The sequence below is a fragment of the Pezoporus wallicus genome, unplaced genomic scaffold (genome assembly GCF_028554395.1).
Source record: "Pezoporus wallicus isolate ANWC-B61680 ecotype Strahan unplaced genomic scaffold, APGP_CSIRO_Pwel_v1 contig_5485, whole genome shotgun sequence".
NCBI classification, from domain to species: domain Eukaryota; kingdom Metazoa; phylum Chordata; class Aves; order Psittaciformes; family Psittacidae; genus Pezoporus; species Pezoporus wallicus.
Window position 1 is genome coordinate 4,639,758 of NW_026641550.1, and position 14,819 is coordinate 4,654,576.

Sequence of the window (14,819 nt, forward strand, 5' to 3'; positions counted from 1 at the left end):
GGAATCCAGTTTGCATGCTCCAGAAATACCCCACAGTATGAACCAGAACTTAGTAGGAGTGTGGGGGGCAGTCAGGAGATTTACTGCAGAAAAACGTGCCTGATCCAAACTCAAATGCTTATATGGTACACCCACTGACTACTACAAGAAGGCTTTGTAAGGGGCTATTGTCAACGTGCCATAAGTTAAGAATTTATGCTACTGTGAACAATTAAAGTTTTCCAAATTATTCCCTTCTTTTTCTTTCCTCTCCCTACAATTTACATTTTGATTGTGTCGACCCATTTATTTAGTAGTTAATTCATTGCTCGTAAACTGAGAAATATGGCTCATTGAGCTTATAGACAATGTCATTTATTTTCCCATTTTTTAAGCACGAGCTTGAACTGTTTTGTCTTCTTTTTAAATAAAGCTTCCTAGACATCATCAAGAAGTCATATGTGGTGGGGGCACACCCATGAGATTACATGATGCCACAACCACAACATGCAGCTCTCAACATTCGTGCTAAACATACAAGGCACTAGGAGCAGACTGCTTGTGTATCTTTCCATTCAAAACTGTGTCCCTGTCATGCAAGCTACTATAGCTGTATATTACACAGGAATGTGTCTGCTTTCCAGAGTTGTGAAGGTGGGGTGAGATAGTGACTGAGCAGCCAGAGCTAAATTCACCATATTCACTTTAGGGACCAGTGTGTTTGCACTGGGCAGAATCCAGAGCAGCTTTTTGTGGGTGACATTCTTACTGGCAATGGTCATTAGCAACAGCAAACCTTAACAGAGGCTGATAAACCATTGGGAATCTGCCTTAATTTCAGGAGAGCTAACGTTAATGACAGGTTAACAACATCAAGTTTTAAACCCTACACCCGCTGCGTTTTTTTCTCTCTTGGCATGCACAGGCTGATACACAATCTCTCTGTTCCAACCTCATCTTAGAAACAAAGAAAAACCCATCACCAAGCAGTTAAACAACATAAATGATAGTATAGCAGAATGTCCACATTTGATTATAAATAAAATGTAAAACCATTACCCATGTATTTGTTTTTCACTGAAGAAGATGTAAGAAACATGCATGTAAAGAAAGCATAATCCACTTTGACTTCAAGCATCTTCCAGTTTGCAATATCTCATATTTTCTAGAAAGGGTAGGATGTGACCAACATGTCCATATGACATAATGAGCGGTGGGAATTATAGTTCAGTAATGCAGCACAGATAACCTAGTTCAGAGGCAATCATCAGGCTGATGAGCTGCAGTTTACAGGGGAGGAGTCAGTGCAGCCAGTGGGACTTAATAAGATAATCTAAAAAAAAAGTGCTTAACCTTGCTATGCTACCTCTTCATCTGAATGGAAACACATTCATATGCTGAATTAAACCAATGTGCACATCTTTATTGGTGACATAGATTGCAATTCCTTTAGTCCCTCAGTAGTGTGGCAGGATATGCAAGTTGAAGGCCAGGAGAGGGAAATTACCAACGATTGTGTGCCAGAAGCATGCTAAGAATAAATCTTCCCTCCCACTGTATATTGAATTTTATTTCAAACTGCTAGTAGAAGTAAATGACATTACACTTAAGTTCTTGTGAAGACAAAAAATTGTGTCATTTAGGTTAAAAGCCATCACAGTTCTACTAAAATTTTCACAACAAATATAAAATAATTTGCTATGCTAGTAATAATTCAGAGTTCTGGCTGAATCTAATTTAAACTTTTCCTCACAGCTGTACTTCCAAATTTCTTACGTTTGCAGTAGTTCATACTATCACATCAACCCAATAATTCAGATAAAACTGAAGTGGGGGAGGTCACATGCAGCTGGTCTTTGCTATTTAGATATATATATATATGCACACATATGTATATATATAAGTAGCAACGATACTCTTGCAACAGAAAAACAAAAAACAAATCTGTTGTGGTTTAATAAAAGGGGTGCTTCTCAAACTGTTTCTCAGGACACTCATTGAGTTGCAACTCGACAAGTTCCAGGACAACAAGTAATAGTGTAATTGCTTTCTCCAACAGGATTTCAGAGCAAGTAACAGTATACCCATATTATTCAGGCACAGAAAGTAAGAGCTTTCTCACAGGATAATGTGTCGTGCTGTGATTTTGCTTGCAACTGAGGGCTTCCCCCTTCCCCCCTTTATGGGAAGGGCAGCTGTAGCTTAGCAATGCATGGTGTTCACAATACTGCCTACACTAATACTCCCAGCCACATATATGAGAGTTGTGATGTTGAAAATCTGAATAACAATATACCAAGATCCTTATGATATTGTGATATTTAATTTACATCAAGAAGGAAAGCTGCTCTGAGCTGACGTTAGGGCTTAGCTGCTTCCACAATTTGCTTTTTTTTTTTCCAACCCTTCTCTACCCCAAACCTGAATCTTAATTGAAGGTCAAGTATTGAATCTGCAAAGATTAGGCTGCCTGTTTTCAGTGTCCTTTAGAAGTAAGTTCTCTTCTTCATGATGTCTAAGTAGATGGTACTATACTAAATGGCATCAGCTTCATTAACATTATCTCCCTTTTCTTGCTATAGCCTGATTGCAAATGTTCACAACAGTGTACTACAGAGAAAGGTAGGGTTTTAATGACGCTCTCAGGATATGATATCTGATCACCAATCCCACACTACACACCTTTCTACAAATAGCCTTGCAAACAGCTCCAATGTTACACATAAACCTTCATATTGGAGCACTATGTTCAGCAGTTCCTCATTGGAAGAAAAAGTCCCCAAAAATCTTACAGAAGCAAAACTCGGTAATGTGATGTGTAAAGCTCTGATGTGTAGAAAACATCCATTTATGAGATTTGCTTAATTCCGTGTTGCAAGTAGTAGGAAGGGATGGTGCATGCTTTTTGTCTCATTTCTAAATGCAAGTGCCCTCATAAAGACAAATAAAATGGAGTCTTACTGAATACCTGCTGCTTCAATTGCAGTTATCAATGTTACGGTATACTTTTCTTCCTATGCTGCTACATATTTATACCTTGTCAAAATGTTAACTTTTTTTTTTTTTTTGCTGTAGATCCTATGGATCTTTTAAAATTTACAAAGATCAAAAAGATTTTTAAAGTTTATTCTGTTTTTACATCTGACCAATCAGGCTTTAAATCTCTGACGTTCTAACATCTGAAAAAGGAAACCAACGATAAAAATAACAACCAACCACCTTGTCAGGATTCACATACAAGAGTAGGAAGTTGTTAGAGGCTGAATTTCTGAAACCTGAGTTGGATTCACAAAGCTGGCTGGAAGGAAATATTTATGTGCATTCTTTAGAAGATCAGCTCATGACAAATCCAAAGAGGAATGAACCTAGTGAGCTTGCTTCCTTTCTCATTTGTTATTTTTCATAATTGACTTCTATTAGATTGGATTATAAAGTAGACTCAAATTACTGACTCACCAATCCCAAGAAGGCAAGTCTTTAAAGTAATGAGATTAACAACTGTTGATCAAAGAAAATTACCATAGTTGCAAGGCTCTGCATTTGTTGGTGAAATATATTGTTAGAAAGTGATCACATGGGCTGGTTGAGTGGCTAGGTCAGGCTGGCCAACACAGACAGCTGCACATAGGAAGATTACTTCTACAGGAGCAGAGGTCCCCCCACAGGAGGTAACAGTTGGAACTCAGAAGTTCAAAGATTTCTTCATTTCTTCTTTCAGAGACACTAGAAAATGTAGCAAAAATGGGAAAGGAACTTCCCATAATGAGCAGTCTTTGCTCTGTCAAACTAAGCTCATCACAGTGTCTTTTATTATTCCAGAAGCTCTGCAAAGATCTCTGGGTCCATTGGGAGGCTGTGTGGTAATATCGGGAATTAAATGAAATGGTCTCTGGAGGCTGTGATTCTTCCCAGAGTTTCTGTGAAACATGCCACAGTAAATGCTCCAAAGCATCCTCAGGAGAGGGTAGTTCATGGGGTTCCCTGACAGCAGTTTGGAGACATGGAAACCTTCCCACCATTCTCAGGGCAAATGCCAACATGACATTTAAGTGTAAGAAACAGAAGAGGATCAAGGTGGAATGGGTGCTCTTGGGCACAGGGAGCTGAGGGGAGATGAACAATAAACAAAGCAGCCAGGCAAGATTAATTTGAACCCCTTTAGCCAGATGGTGATTAGATTAAATGTATTCTATCCACTTGGGCAAGAAATCAATTTGTTGCTCCACATGGCTATTAGCAGGATAGATTAGCTTCATGACAATAGAGGCTCCAAGGTTTGGGATAAGCATTCCTGAAAGAGGAAACTGAATAGAGACAATCTTTAATACTACTTCCTTGTTTCTATTCTCTTACCATAGAAAGCTAAGTTGGGCTTGCATACTTATGTAGACTGTAGAACAAAGAAGAGTAGGAACTTTTTCCCTCAGTCCTACCTATATCCACTTCGAGATTCCTCAGTGAAAAAAAAAAAAGAAAAAAAAGTAGTAGAGAAGAAATACATTTTGAACAGAAACAAATAAAACCGAAAAGTCCAGCTCTGCTATCTATGTGATTACTTTCATACTCAGTCTTCCTTGAGCCTTTCTGATGAGATGGATTCCTTACCAACACGTACCTTGAAGGAGACCTTTTTAAGTACTGTAAGCCAGTGCTTACAGTGTGATGGTGGTAAGGACTTGAAGGACACCATCAGAAAGCACCCTGTGAAGCAGAACCTCAAGAAGCTGAATTGCCCTTATCACAGATCACATTTCCCTGTAGCTCAAAGATATATATTTGGTTTTGCTTTCAGTGCGCATCAAACTTCCCCTATTCTGAAGAAGCAAAAAAATCCAGCTACTCTTTGCTATTAAAAAGAGTTTAAAGGTCTTCAGACTGTACCATTTTATATGTTTTAACACAGCATGGTCATGAAGGAAGTGACTTGAAGCAGGTGTGATTTCAGGATATGTCAGTTGACCTTAAAAGTAACCATGAATTTTAGCACAGTGATTTCCACAGGCAAATATGCACATCTATCCATGTTCATGTCAAGAGAAAGATAGGAACTAGAATCTCCAAATGTCAAGCTCATTAAATTATTTAATTTTTAAAAAGCCATCAAGAGCAACAGCAGAATCTCCCATTCCTGCTCTTCCCATTCCTATCCTCCATCTGACTAGCCATCAGATCAAGGTTAGGTCCAGTTAGGCTTGGTTTCCTCTTCCATAGTGAAGCTTTCCAAAATACTATCTAAAGAAATTGCTGGAATAATTAGTAAAAGGCAGGAAAATTTACCTGCAAATGAACCATTTCATGCCAGAGGCTCGGTATTTACTTCATAAATCACAAATCCTCTCTACAGTCAATCAGTGCACTCTCCAGCAGTCTAGCCCTGTCTCACAGCCAGGGTAGAGGGCAAGCCATGGACTAAAGTGAAGAAGTATCCTCCTAAGGAGAGCAAAAGGAGGAAAAAAAAACCCAAAGAGATTCCAAATACACCTTTAATTTTATGTGATTACCTGCTTCCATGAGGCTTTGGCCAAGGAAGTTAAAAAGCATCATCAGATTTCTACTTCCTGGTCAGGATGCAACTGTAGTAAGGGAACTGCCTCTTAGTTTCATCTTCTCTTTTAGCCAGTCTGACCAGTAAATCCTGATTCAGCCTCAGGATCAAACCTCCCACTGAGCCTGATAGCACCAGTGCCTCTGACTACTTCTGAAATACTGTAGGGTCAGAGTACAAGAGAACTCAGCTGAAAAACTGGTGCTGAGCTGTGTGGGATTTGAAAGGCTCCTGAAGACTGTAATTTCCTTCAATGATTTTGGTGCTATTATATGCTCAATAGTATTTCTGCCAGAAGTTTGTGTTCTGGCAAGTTCCTAGCTAACAGGACGAGAATGGGGGAAGACATTTCTTTTAAGGACTCATTTCCTGAATTATGCATCACTAAAGAACATTGTGACAAATTATTTTGCAGAGCCTGTTAAATAATATAAAAAGGGGGTTCCAACACATGATCACGGATAATTACTTTAAGAGCAGCTTAACAAGTAACCCTTTCTCAATCTTGCTACTGTAATTCCCCATATGTACTTAACCTGCCTAAAATGGAGAGGCAAAATGTACCATTTAAACCTTTGCTTTAACTTAGGGTGTGAAGTAAGTCCCAGTTTTGTGAAGAGAGCTGACACTTTTACAGAGAATTCACTTGAAAAGCAATTGAGATGTTGTATTTTGTGCCAGAATAATTTCTATCATTAAGAAAGAGGAAAAAAAAAAAAAAAATAGAAAACCCACCCCCGACCTGGAATTTTTGGTGAATGCTGGAGTAACAAATAGAGGGCACATGTTGCTTTGTGCAGTGAATAGAGGGAGAGACTGGAGCTGCTGGAGATGCAAAGGGGAAAGAGTGAAGCACAGAGGGGTTTCCACAGGAGAAGGCTGTAAGAACACAGGGCACAAATCCATAACAACACTGGCTTCACTGATTCCTACAGCACCTTTGTTTTGGAGGGGGAAGCCTTTTCATTATTAGGTCCCATTGTGCTATTTTGAACAAGAAACCTACTTTCATTACCCGGAACCAACATTAACCCTCTTCATGTCTGTCAGACTCAATCTCAGATGTCTAGCAATTACTTGAAATTGAACTCAAAACAATACTGAGGTTTTATTGATAGCTTCTCATCAATTGCGTGCTGTTTCATGCCTTTCAGCCGATAGCCTGGAGAGCATCCAATTCTCCTGCACCATGCCCAACAGGGTCAAATTTCAGTGAGGTTATTGATTGTGACTTGACATTTAAGGAACGTATGACCACTGTGACATAAACAGCTTTATATCAGCTTATAAATATTGCCAGGCTGAGACATCCCCTTTCTCATGCCGAAAGTTGAAACATTCTTTCCTTGTTCCTCTTGCTGGCTCAGCATTTCGATACTGTAATTCGCATTTTCCCTAGATTCCCAAACTGTGCAGAGATAAATGCTACTGTGAGAGTTATTCCAGGTAGCCAATCCTGGAGCCTCTGCTGGCTGGACTAAACAAAATTAGTCAAGTCTTGTCTAGCAAGAATTCCAAAGAGAAGAAGCAGCAGATGTGTCAATACTTCATGGATTTTTTTAATGAAATCTCTCAGCAACAGAAAATCTTTCTTTCTTTTCTTTTTTGTTACTGTGGTCAGGCTCTGGCCTTTTACTTGCTGGGAAGGTTGGAGGGGGTCTGTCAAGAGAAGGTCAGCATCTTGAAGATGTAACTTATTTGTGGTGAAACTGGCCTTTGCAAGGGCAAACCAATGCTATTGTATTCCCCTGATTCACATTTTTAGAACTCCTTTTTAGATCAAAAACTAAAGCTAATGGTCTGTTTACTGTTATACTAAGCTCTGAATTTCCCAGTGACTTGGAAATGACCTGCCTCCCCAGGAATTAGACCCCAAATGAAGAGAGAAAAAGCACCCGAGTTTCACAAGTCTGTTTGCTCTGAAATTCAGCTCTTGGACTTCACTCACTAGAAATCTGAGAAGTCCAGGGCAAATCTCAAAGATAATGTCCCAAAAGAGAGCAGAACTAGCAGAGATCTCTTGGCCCCAGCTGTAAGCAGAAGTTAAAATATTAAGTTAAAATGGCTTTGTATTTTTTCTAGAAGTTTTATTAATTACTGCAATAGGAGGCAAATACAAAGCTTTGCCACCTCTTTTACTTGCATTTTGTTAAATTCATTCTGGAGCAGAGATCCTTGGACTTAATTGGCCCATTGGCTTGATACCTTTACAGTATGTATATAAAGGATGTGATTCAGCTATAGTGCATAAAATAATCAACACTTTTTTGCCACCTGATTTCCCACGAGATACCTTGCCTATGTATTTCATATCCTTACAGTTGAAATCTTGTTTTCCTAAAAGAAGTCCTTTCCCCTTCTATTAAAGCTTATAAGCTGCATTCTAAAATAAGCTGCATTCTAACAGAGAACTGGCTGGAAGGACATCAGACATGCTCTTTCAGAGAATGCATTTTGTTAAAAAATTATAAAAATCCACACAAAATCCAATTACATTTCCAAAAGAAAAGTGTTGAAAAACATTTTGGCTTCTTGGGAGGGAGAGGGGGGAGTTCTGCTGGGATAGAGCATGTTATTCCAAGAGGTATTTAATTTTTGGTAATTTTATTTTTCTTTCTCCGTTAGTGCACTGTATGTGTTATTTTCCTTCTTCATTGAAAATGTAGCTATATCAAGGATATATTAAGTTCTAACATCTCAGTATTAAAAAAATAGATCTTTTAACCTTATAGAAGATTCAGTGTCTCAGTCAAGTAGAAACAAGATGTTTTGATGTTTCGTATTTGCTATTTTCCAGTTCCCTTGGATATTTCAAAGTTTTGACTTGGGACAGAGAGTGCTAACCAATCTGAAAAATTCCCTGAGGAAAAGAGATTATCTGCGACATGTGGGTGTAGCTGCAACCTCTGCACAGAAAACTCCAATGCAAGGGAGATGTCAAAGCTGGGTAAGAAAACTGATGAAAGCAATAGTGCTTCACAGAAGCTTGGCACTTTAGCTGGACTATAAACCTAACTGTCATTGCGTGATCCACACCACTATTATAAACAGGTTGTGAAACCTTTAATCAGTGATGAGACTTCTGAAATGAGGAAAAAAAATTACACAGCCGTGAGAATAAGTAAATAAACACCAACCATGAGAAAACGTCAAGCTTACTGCAGAACTAAATATTTCATCTTTATTTTAGCAGTGTGGCTGCATATTAATTATATATATTGCTAAACATTTCACTGTGGTGGAGTGGTGCAAGTGCATTATTCTATTTTTAAAAATAATTACTCAGTAAAAACAGCAGTCTAACTCAATTGAGTCAAAGCTGAGATTTGGATGGACCTGCAGTGTTATCATTTGAATCAGATGATTTATGTACCAGTCAGGTGAGAATTAGTAGGACCTAGGTACAGGTAGTCAATTCTAATGGCAAAGAGATATTTGGCTTCGCATAAAGATATAAATATTCTTTTCAGATCCTTTTTTTCCCCACTCTTTTCAGGGTAGAAGATGATCCCTGTGGGAAACAGGAAGGATAAGAGCTGCTTGAAAGCCAGTAAAGCAGTTTCATTCCCAGATCTTCCTTTCGGTCAGAAGACAGGGAAGAATGGACATCCTCAGCCACACTGCAAAGGGCTGGTGGATGGGGCAGCAGCTGAAGCAGAAAGAAAAGCAAAGCTGACCAATCCTCAGATTAGCCTGACCCTCAAAGCCAGTGAGCTGCTTCATGGGCGATTTCACAACTAAGCCATGAATGATCCAAAGAGCCTTTAAAGATTGTCTCTCACTTGTTTTGCTTGTTCATGAGAATATGTTGCTCCTGGGAAATGATGTGGCCAGCATGTTGTGAGTCATGAATTGCACTGATTGCAAGCACAGCTGGGAATCCTCTTCAGCCATTCCCAATTGCTTCCTTTCTCTAGCCTATTTTATCATTTGATTTTTTACTGGCAGAAAAAAAAAAAAGTTACATTAAAAATAGGGCTTTGTTGCTTTTTCTGGCCCCAGCACTCCTTGGCAGCTGACTTCACTCTCCCTTTCTTTTTCTTTTTTTTAATTCTTCTTTTCTTTAGAGAGCATCAGACCACCCTTCTCTGCCCAGAAAGCCTCTCTGCCCCTTGCTGGTCTGTTCACTTTCTGTAGTGATTCTTATTTGCAGCAAGTTGCCCCTGAACAGCACCACCACCGCACCAACCCCCTCCTTCTTTCCCATTCTGTGTCCTGCCCTGCTCTTGCATATCCACCCATTTTGTATACGGTCTCCGTGCTGGAAATATCTTTAGTTAAGCCTTCTTATTGGCTTTCCAAGCAAACTGGTAACTGAAACCCTGGCACCGTAACTCAGTAAAGCCTTTTTTGTGTTCTTCTTTGGTCCTTTTTATACAAAAGCCCAGAAATTTTCCCTGCAGGCTTGTAATTGTGCTGCCATTATAGGATAGCTCTTTTAAGCCAATCATCTGAAATGCCCATCTTTCTGTGTTATTGTGTGTCAGAAAGAGCAAAGCTCCCTCTCTCCTTGCTGTGCAGACATCCCGATGCAGAAATTAAGCTGTGCAAATCTATCTCCTCACAATCCAAAATAAGAAACGAGCCTCACACCAAAGTCAGTGAAGTCTCCCACAGGCTTCAGATGGCTTTGAGTCAGATCCTAAGGGCAAAGCTGAGATCTAGGCACCATTCAGCTTCCTCTTTAAACAAATTAATTGATGGGAATAGCTATTATTCATTATCAGAAGAGCAGTAGCTACCTTGGAAAATTTCTCCTCATTCTGGAACTGCTTTGCAGCAAGGGATTTGAACACCGAGTCCCACTCGCTTCCCCTCTCCCTCACACGTACCAGACAGCTGCCCCTGGCAAAAGGAGTCCTGCACTAAGCACTGCCTTTCAGCTCAACAGTTATTTTGCCTGCAGCCCAAGCAATATTTGACACATATTGTATCCTGTTTCTGCTGCGTCAGCAGTGTTGTGTAAACACGTTAGCTCATTGAGGCATGAAACTCACAATTGTTTTCCCACTTGCAAAACAAACCACATCCAATAAACCCAGGGGACAAGCCAGTTATTCAGATTTCTACTTCAGCACAAGAGAAGTGGTTAATAAAGTTACTATTCTCCTTTGTGTCCCATCAGCTGCCTCTGATAGTATGAAGTGTTGCTGACATGGCAGGAATAGATGACATTGCCTTTCAGCAGCCCCTTCCTATTCCCTCTGAGGGGACTAAGCAGATTGAGGAGACTGATAGGTTGTCTCTCCTGATGGTAACAGGGGTCTGGTTCCCTTTCTGCTCAGTACATAGCAGAGGAAACAAAGCACAACAGCACCGCCTGCAAATCCTCCTTAGCTGGGACTGACTGCTGCTCATGCTTGCTGGATCCCAGGCTTGGCTGCTGGAGGGCTGATTTCATCTGGAGCAGACAGCAGTGAGGTTAGGCAGATAGGTGGAAGTAACGTGAGGAAGAAGGAGCAGAAGATCTCTCAGCTCAGGGAATGTACACAAAACAAACTGTTAGTCCATGTGGATCTGCTAGCTAGCAGAGCCCATTCCAGGCAGACTCCCACTCATTTCTGAGTGTTGCAGGATGGGAAGCAGCAGGAGCAGCCAGGTGATGTATTTACCATTCTTCTATCTTAGACACACCACTGCAGACACAGCATTTCAAAATGCCTTTTAGCCCTGCAGATGATGAAAGCATGGTGGCCTGAATTCTTCCTACCTACCTGTGGGCACTGAACTCTTTCACTAACTTGGGAGGAACAGAGAGAGACAGACAGACAGATATCAGTACAAAGCTATGCAAATATAGGGTAGGAAGAGGTGCCCTCAACCAGTACCTTCCTCTCCACAAACAGACTGAGGTCAGGCAGGGCATATCTGAGGGGCTATGAATGTATTTTATCCTCTGCACTGATTTCTTTGCTCCTGGATGCAGTTCTAGGTTTTTGTTGTAACTGATCACGTGAGGTCTCACACAGACTTTATCTAGAGCACTAGCTGAAACCAGCTGAGGTGCTGACAGCAGCATCCCCTTTGCTACCCCAGCTCTCTCCCGGTTTTGTGGCAGGAGGCTGCTGCTCACTTACCCTCACTTACCAACTTAACCTGTTGTTCCTCCCAGGCTCCTCTGAACACCTTCAAATTGTTTTGTAAAGCAAAACAAGACAAAACAGAACCTTTCCTAAGGGGTCTTTATAGTTAAAGTGGTTAAGTTGGTCTTTGTGCAGATTCACCCAGCCTACATGTCACCTGCTTTCCCAGTACTATCACTTGCTGTAACACTGGTGCTTCTGAAAGACTGTGGGAAATACTCATCCTCTGCCCAGTAGAGTCTTGGATTCGTTACTACAGGTCTTTGTTTTGGGGGAAGAGGAATGGAGAAACTTTAAACTTCTGGATATTTTTCCTTTTGTTAAATCCCTTTTTGAGAGTCAACATATATTCTTTTTATATCTGTCTCTTTTTTGTATCAATAAATATCTTCATATGTGAGCCAAGAGTATTGAATACCTTTCACCAAATCAATAATGAAATAATACCTTAATAAGATCCACTGAGTCTTTTTCCATTATAATATTTAAGCTCAGATACTATGAACCAGTGAGTTTTAAACAGCCTGTTTGCTAATTGGTATGTGGGTCTGTCATTTAACCCTGGCTATAATTGACCCTATTACCTCAACTATCTCACATGCTATTGCCTAATAATTCCTCAGGGATGGAGGCAGAGGCTGCACCTGGTCCTTCTTTACTATCAGAAAGCACAGCCCTGAAGTTGAGCTGAAAGGGGGAATTACCCTGAACTGCAGAAATGTTACATATAGGTAAGCTGTGGTTTTCGGGACTTTATCCTTCTACGGTAAAAGTATATGGTACAGAGTTTATAGACTTTGTGCTCCAAAGATGGAAGGAAAGTACAAAATCAGTTACATCCTGGGGAAAAAAAGCTGTTTCAAACTCATTCTTGCTTTTATTAGGCATTATTATTTATATGTCAGAATATGCAAAGTATATAATTTCAAAAGTGGGTATGTTCTGTGTATATCACAAAGCAATTGCTGGCAAATGACTGAAACTCAGAGTAAAACATATAAGTAAATGGAAGTCTTGTAAGTTAACCTATGAAGCTTTACACACATTGGATAGCAACACAACTGGCAGTTCAGGGTAACAGAATTGTATCTGGACTGAATTTGACACACTTACCGTAAAGCTACTAATTCAACTACTGTCTAGGGCAGCAAAGTCCATATGAACAAATCATCTTCTCCAGCCAAAGATCACAAACTATTGGGAAAAAATGTGAGGACTCACATTGTTTTTTATTAGATTCAGGGTTTAACCTCATGAAGGGGGGGGGGGGGGTTAACTTGAAGATATGTGTATTTCAATGCTCTTACAATCCTGAGCGATAGCCCTCCCAGTGAATATGCCAAAAATACACCAAAGTGATTTTAAAGAAAATAAATGCTATGTTGCCCTGGCACATACAGTAGGATCCCACTCCTCTGAGGGGGATTCTGAAGTCTGAATGCCTGAAGGGGAGTAAAATGCACCTATAATTGCAGTTTCAAAGCCCTTTATGTAACCGGTGTAAAGATGCTGCAGTGCCAGTAGGAATCAGATACCCTACATTTGACAGTCCGATAATTATTGAATATTCTGAGGTGCTTTTTCCTTCTGACTCCTGATTTGGTGACTGAATCCTCCTGGAAAGCCACAGGACAGAATTATCCCACTGCATGAGGTAACTTTTACTTTGGGATCTCAAGGTATGCCTCAGAAATGTCAGGGGTCTGAGCTTCGGGGGTTTAACCTTTCGTAGCAAGCTGCTGGGAAACAGAAATATATTGCAGTCAAGTAGTAAATCCCAGCTAAAGGTGCACAATCTTCCACTATTCTGGTCTTCTTTTACCCTCAGGATAACTTTTGCTTTTAGAAACACTAATGGTTAAAACCTATTGAATCTTGGATGAACATTTACAAGAAGGGAGCATTTGTCCTCAAATACCAAAGGCTTTTGAAAAGCTCTGTCGCTTCCCTCAGATGATGGAAAACAGCATTTGTGGAAGAAATACTATTCTCTAATGAGTGCCTGCTTTAATCCAGAGGACACCAGAGGCTAAATAAACTGAGTGGGTCTAGCCAAATGTGCATACAGTTCACATAGGCCTTGCTCAGGCTAATGGATTATTGTTATGCCAGGATATAATGGATAGATTGGCAAGAGTCTGTCCCTTGCTTGTTTGATGCAGTCTCTGGATGAACATGTAAGGCCACATTTGCTTGCTTTCTATAGTATTCTTTCTTACACTCAAAACTTAATTTGTATTCTCAAAATGGCATAAAAAGTTCCAGAAATAATTCAAAGTAATTAAAAATAAAAGGGCAGGAATCCAGTGCCAGGGAGGGGAGCGTTTTCTCTTTTAGCCTCTTTTTGTGGATCCCGTTGTGCCAAGACAGAAAACAGTGAGATGTTCAAATATTAATAAAGTGGTAGCACAGCCAAATTAAAATGCCCCAATTCTCATAAGTAATGTTTCCAGCAGAGCACAAAAGAATAATCAAGCCCCCAAACTGGTGAAGGAGAATTTATGACCCACCATCTGAGCTGCCAAGAACTCCCTACATGCCGGCACTGAGGACAGCACAGAATTACTCTGCCTTTAAACTTTACCCAACTCAGTGCTACAGAAACAAGACAGCACCGTTTGTGGTCATGGAAAGTCTTCTGCTGGCTTCTTGAGGTGATGAGTCCCTACTTAGCCTGTACCTCTGTACCTGCACAAAAGCATGCAGCACAGTTTTCTTTAAAGCAGCAACTCTTAGAATATGAGAAGCTTCATGAGTTGCATTTAATGTGCAATCCCATGCAGAGAAAAACACCACGTTCTGGGGCAGTCAAAAATTAAGTTGGACACTGGAATTAGTGCATCACTAGTGGAAAATGGGATTTAGGTTTGCTTTTTTTGTTGTTGTTTTAGGGTTTCTTTGGGGCTTCTTTTTGTTAACAGCAGATTCAAAAGACTGTAAATTTCTTGAAAGTGCTATTTAAGCAAATCAGTCCGGATGAAAGAACTTAGATACTGACCTACACATACTGTATGTACTCATCCTGTGTGTTGCGGACACCTAGGGCACTGCACTACGTCTGAACTGGGCTTTTCCTATGGTTCAGGTTAGACTTTACATCTATGTGCCATGGTATTATAAAGCATTTTGTGGACTTTAACATGAAATGAGGAAATAAAACCCCAAACGCTGTCTTTCTAATACACCTCTTCTCTGTGCTACTCCTCTCCCCC